We start from the raw sequence: 6,507 nt of genomic DNA on the forward strand, positions 1-6,507 counted from the left end.
ATGGGCGCTCTCATTTCCCAGGGGAAAGCTGTACCAGGGAAGGTCAGTGCTGTGACCTTTGGTCCCTACTGTGGCAGCTGGCCTTGAGGTCATGCCAATACTCACCATGTCCATCACTGTGGGTTCCCTTTGTCTGGGGGCCACTTATGCTAGTCTGGCTAGTTTACCTGGAAAGTGAGCTAGACTCTCCTCTGAAAAAAAGGAGTGAAATTCAGTCAATCTTGGTGCTTCCTTGTGGATGAAATAGAGAGAAGGAGATAGAGATGAAAAGAGATAAATCACTGCAAATCTATATTAAAGGCAAAACTGTCGGAAATTGCAGATAGATTTGCAGACAGATGAGAGGTAACAGATGAGAGAAATAGGTCAAGATAAATCCTGGGTTCCAGTTAAAGATGTTGACACAGGAGGATGCTGAAATCAGCCATAGACACACTGAATCTGTAGCTATGTGTGGAATAATTTCCTTTGAAAGAAACCCCCAAGTTAGCTGGGCAGCTCCTTCATATCAGGCAAACAAGAAAAAGCCCACATTGAAATGAGTGGAAGGGGCTGAGACACAATTGTGCCCTATGGCCCATGATGACATGATGTCCCACATTGGGAGGGAACTCAGTTCCAAGCTTCTCCCTGAGGAGGGTTTGAAGCCCACCTCTAGCACCCCAGCTTTTAAGACCTGCACTTGAGAGATGAGCCCCCAACCCATCTAGCTTTGAAAGCCAAAGGGGCTCGTGTCCACAGAATACACGAGGCTACAGTGGCCTGAGAAACAGTTGTCAGTGGGCTTTTGGGGACTCACTGTGGCCCCACCCTGGGCCCGGCATGTGGTGATGGATGTTGATTAGACCTGATGTGGGGATGATACATAACATATATATACATAAAAAATATGTTGTACACCTGAAACTAATACGGTATTATATGTTATTTATATCTCAGTTTTATTTTATTTTTTACTTTACAATATTGTATTGGTGTTGCCATACATCAACATGAATCCACCACCCAGCACTACTGGGCATACACACCGAGGAAACCAGAATTGAAAGAGACATATATCTCAGTTTTAAAAAGAAAAACATGGCCAGTCTTTATTATTATTTTTTCTACTAAAGTATAGTTGATTTACAATGTTTTGTTAATTTCTGCTGTGCAGCAGAGAGATTCAGTTATACATATACATACATTCTTATATTCTTTTCCATCATGGTTTATTTACAGGATAGTGAATATAGTTCCCTGTGCAGCACAGTAGGGCCTTGTGGTTTATCCACTGTATGTATAATAGCTTGCATCTGCTAATCCCAGCTCCCAGTCCATCCCTCTCCCGGTCTCCCCGCCACCCTTGGGGATCACAAGTCTGTTCTCTGTGTCTGTGAGTCTGTTCATTTGTGCCGTATTTTAGATTTCCACATAAGTGATATTATATGGCATTTGTCTTTCTCTCTGACTTATTTCACTCAGTGTGATCATCTCTGAGTCCATCCACGTTGCTGCAGATGGCATCATTTCGTTCTTTTACGGCTGAGTAGTATCCCCTCGTGTCTGTGTACCACATCTTCTTTATCCTTGCCTCTGTTGATGGACATTCAGGTCGCCCCCATGTCTTGGCTGTTGTGAATAGCGCTGCTGTGAACACAGGGGTGGGGGTATCTTTTTGAATGATAGCTTTTTCTGTGTATATGTGCTCAGGACTGGGATAGCTGAGTCATACAGTAAATACAGTTTTACTTTTTTTGAGGCACCTCCATACTGTTTTCCATAGTGGCTGCATCAGCCACTAACAGTGGTTGATGATCATCCCACCAACAGTGTAGGAGAATTGCCTTTTCTCCATACCCTCCCCAGGATTTGTTATTTTGTAGACTTTTTAATGATGACCATTCTGACTGGTGTGAGGTGGTCTTTCCTTGTGGTTTTGATTTGTATTTCTTTAGGAATTAGCGATGCTGAGCATTTTCCATGTGCCTGTTGATGACCAGTCTTTAAAGTCATGGTTGCCTAGGGATACTGAGTATTCATTTGAGATGAGCCAAGAGTTAATTGATTTGCTTTGGGAAAATAAACTAGGTTACTGCTTAGGAGACACATTTGTAGACCTCCTAAGATATGAATAATTCTTCTGTAAGAGGGTATTAACCCAAGATTTTGAGAGTCTTAGAACCCTCTGTGTTGACACTACGTGTCAGGCACTAGGAACGTAGCAATGAGCAGACAGGTGAAGTTCCTGCAGTCACTGGAGTTTCTGTTTCTGTGCTTTGTGGGGATTGGGGTGGTGAGTGAAAAGCTGTATCCAGAAATTCATAAATACATAGCAGGTCTGGTGATGATAAATGCTATGAAAAAAGTTCTAGGTAAAGAAGTAGAGAGTGGGCTGTAGGGGTATTGATAAGGTAGCCGGAGACATGTGAGCAGCAGCTTGGAAGAGAGAGTCATGGAGAAGCAGGGAACAGCGTGCACAGAGGGTCTTGAGTGGAAGCTGGCTCTGAGCACCTGGGAAGCAGACCCGAGGCTGCTGTGGTTGGAGCAGGGGCAGCTGGAAATGGAACTATGTGGGATGAGGTCAGACGTGGACTGGGAGGCTTGCTCCTTGTAGAGACTGCTTTCTCACTCTGAGCTGCAAAGCGGGCAGGGGACTTTGAATAGAAAAGTCACATGCTCTAATTATATGTTAGAAGGCTCATCTGATTGCTGGGTGGAGGTCAGACCTGAGTGAGTGGGATGGGAGCAGGGAGACAACAGGTTATTGTAGAAATCTAGAGAAGATGGTGGAGGTTATACGTGTAGCAGTTGAGGTCGTGAAAAATCATCACTTTCTGTGTAGGTGGATATATGTCTCATATATATATGAAACATATGAGACATATATATATATATATGACATATATGGCTTTTCCAGTAGTCATGTACTGATGTGAGAGTTGGACCGTAAAGAAGGCTGAGCGCTGAGGAATTGAAGCTTACTAATAATGGTGCTGGAGAAGACTCTTGAGAGTCCCTTGGACATCAAGGAAGTCAAACCAGTCAGTCCTAAAGGAAATCAGCCCTGAATATTCATTGGAAGGACTGATGCTGAAGCTGAAGTTCCAATGCTTTGACCACCTGATGTGAAGAGCTGATTCACTGGGAAAGACCCTGATTCTGGGAAAGATTGAAGGCAAGAGGAGAAGAGGGCGACAGAGGATGAGATGGTTGGATGGCATTGCTGACTCAATGGATGTGAGTTTGAGCAAACTCTGGGAGATAGTGAAGGACAGGGAAGGCTGGCGTGCTGCAGTTCACGGGGTCACAAAGAGCTGGACACGACTTACTGACTGGACAACAGGAATGAATGCATGTATGTCAGAGTTAAACCTTTTGCACAGAAGGCTGATTTTGTCTGAGGTATCAGTATATAGTGGGGAAATCAGATGAAAAAAACACAATTTCAATACTTGGTGGTAGAGAGGTAGAGGAGAGTGAGGGTTACAGAACTTTTCCTGGGAAAATTTCAGGGTGGGAAATGGCAAAAAGAAAAAAAATACCTAGGGAGGTAGGTGAGGCTGGACCATGGAGGGTCTGATGGACCACATTAAAAACTTGAGCTTTATCCCAAAGTTGATGGAAACGATTTAAAAGTATTACCTAAGGAGGCAACATGTTCCAATTTATGACTTAAATTCTCCAGGAGAAACAGGGCTCTTGAGACGTTTAGACTGAAGGCAAGGAAACCAGTTAAGATTTGCAGGTGTCCCGGGTAGAGGCAAGAAGCTAATGTTTATTATGCACTTGCTACACATCAGGCACCATTCTAAGCACTTTGCTATTAACTTAATCCTAAGACCAACCCTGTTAGTAGGCACCATTACCGTCTACCTCTTACAGACACATAACTTCTTAGCACAAAGAGGCTAAGAAACCTTGCCCAAGTTCATGGGGCCATGCAGCTCTAAGGAGGGGGGATTTGAACGCAGGCACCCTGGCTGGAGAATTCAGGCTGTTGCACACTGTGCTGCGCTGCATCTCCTGAAGATAAGAGCCCAGACATTTAGAGAAAATTATAGGGTGGATCTCTTCCTTTGTCCCGAACTGAGTTGTTAATTAGCCATAACTTTGCAGTAGTGTTCCAGCAGTATCTAAGAAACCCAGCCTCCTAGCCTCTCCTCTCCTCCTTATTTCGAGCTTGAATTCTCTTTTGGCACCCACGTCTCTATTTTTGTAATCTTATGCCACCTTTCTGTACCCATGCAACCTACAGGGTGTGTCTTTGAGTAAAACATTCTACGATGTTATCATCTTGTCAGGTAACCCAAGTCTGTGCTTTTGTCTCAGAATTTCTTGCTCGGGGAATACATCAGCCTTGGGGTTCATGTAGTGTGCTTTTCCCCAAAGCTTTTGTTTGAGAATAGCTCCAAGTAAGTCACCTCCATTAGAACATCACTATGATATGAGATGAAGGTGAAACATGCTAGCATGTGGGGAGAAAAGTTCATGTTTTGAATGATCACTCAGAATACAAACACAAACTGTAAATAGCCATTATCCAACTGTGACTTTGCTGTCAAAGTGTGCAGAATTTGAGTAGTACAAGGAAATTATCGAGAAGCCAGTGTCTGGGGAATGCCTGACTTAGTTTGCCAGAGAGATATCAACTCCATTATCCCCTGGGACAGTCCTGTTTCCTTCTCTGTTAGATTCACGGGAATATTGAACATTAGCATCCTTCTCCCATGTGGTTAATGTTATTATTACAGCTTTATAAAGGACAATATGTAGGCCAGATGTTATCCAAGAGAGCAGACAGAAACTTCTAGCCCTGATAGAGATCCAAGCCTGAAGTGTGATGCAGGGACACAAGAATAGAAAAAAGAAAAAAGAAAAAAAAAAAAAGACTGTTCACACAAGGGTGTCATGTACCCCAGTGTAGGCAAGAAGGCCTCAGTGAGTATCACCTGTGTCCTGTGTGGTCAAGACACAGAGAGAGCACCAAGACCAAAGGCAGTGGGCTGGAGAGGAGGGGAGGGACAAGTTCAAGAAGTAACACAGAGTCTGCCTCAGAAACTAGGTGAGTGAGTCTTACTTGGGAAAGCTGAGAGGGATCCGAAACGAGTTGACGATCACTGAGTTTAGAAGGCCCCCCCCCCCCGCCTTTTTTTTTTTTTTTTTTTTTGAAACTAGAGTATCTTAAAAGATGAAGTTATCAGCACATACTTGAGGAAGTCTAAAGTAACAACCAGCCCTTCCTTCTTAGGTCACGTTCCAGGTAAGGAGTGTTTTTTTATTTTAGAACTCCAGGTGCAGTCAGGAGAAGGGAGAAAACAGTGACACCCATCTTTTTAATGAGCATTGCTGCTAGAAGAGGAATTAGCATCACCCTGAATTTTATGTGATGTCAGTTAAATGAAGTTATTTTGTAGCACTTTACAACAAATTAGAATCAACTAAATTGAAAATAAGCCTAGCAGCTGGGATAAGTAATCAGGTAAGTGGCCAGTTTTGCTATTTTTGCTTTGAGCAGAAGACAGAATTTGAATTTCTAATGTCCTTCGAGGTGCAGGGTTCACAACTGGGGATGTGGTTTCTGGGATGATTGTTTCAGATGCCAGCAGCTCAGTGTTGCCCTCCAGGCTGGAGCCTGCTTCTAGCCACGTTCCTTGGAAACTAGCCCTAGCGCAGATGTGTGTCCACCAGAGAGAGGGTTGTGAATTAGTGTAGGACGCAGCTCTGCTTTTGGCGGAACGTTAGAGCGCAGACTGGAAATAGATGACCCAGAACAAGGCAGTAAATCATCTGCATTAGTGGAGAGACTCTAATGAAAGGGCTGAAATTCATGTGGGGACTTTATGGCCACTCATGAAATCAGCTCAGATCCAAAGAACTATTAGAACACTTTTATGCTTTAAGAAGAGGGTGACTCTGTTCAGTTGCTGCAATCTGCGTATAGTCAGAATGCCCTGACATCATACTGGCTTTAGTGGGCAGAATTTTACAGCAGAGCTTTGCACTCCATGAGCCGGTATTTCTCGTTGATTAGCAGATGATTTTTGTATCTGAGATAAGTTTGGGAAACTGTGGAGGAAGCCAAAAGAAGATGGAGGTTGGTGGCTCAGGGTCTCTATGTGATGTGTGTGTACATTTGCTTGTGTGGGCAAAAACATGGGAGAGAAAAAGATGGATGGGGGCGAGGGGTGTTAGCACATGAAACTTTGTCAGTTACTCAGACTGGGAGTATTAAGAGGTCAAGATGAAGATAAAACGGTGTTTGCAATTACGGTTTATGAAGAGAAACAGGCCGTAGTGAAGATTTAATTTTCATTTTTTTCCTCTGCAGCAGATGGATTAAATGAAACTATTCTGTCAAAACTCCATGTATCTAGGTTGTTTTCAGCCTACCTTAGAGAAAAATAAAATTTGCACAGATTATTTTCTACTTAGAAACTTTATACTTGAAACATTTTTCTCAAAATGTTTATGTTTACTATTTTTCTCTTAAATTTTTTCTTCAAGTTTTCAGACAGCTTTTTAGAT

General features: G+C 43.1%; 1 protein-coding gene across 3 annotated transcripts in view; it reads left to right on the forward strand.

Moving 5' to 3' along the window:
• The window catches only part of STK39 (serine/threonine kinase 39), a 317,482-nt gene that overhangs the window by 289,725 nt on the left and 21,250 nt on the right, over window positions 1–6,507 (forward strand). The window lies entirely within an intron of this gene.

This window comes from Ovis aries, chromosome 2, assembly GCF_016772045.2.
Source record: "Ovis aries strain OAR_USU_Benz2616 breed Rambouillet chromosome 2, ARS-UI_Ramb_v3.0, whole genome shotgun sequence".
In the NCBI taxonomy this organism is placed as follows: domain Eukaryota; kingdom Metazoa; phylum Chordata; class Mammalia; order Artiodactyla; family Bovidae; genus Ovis; species Ovis aries.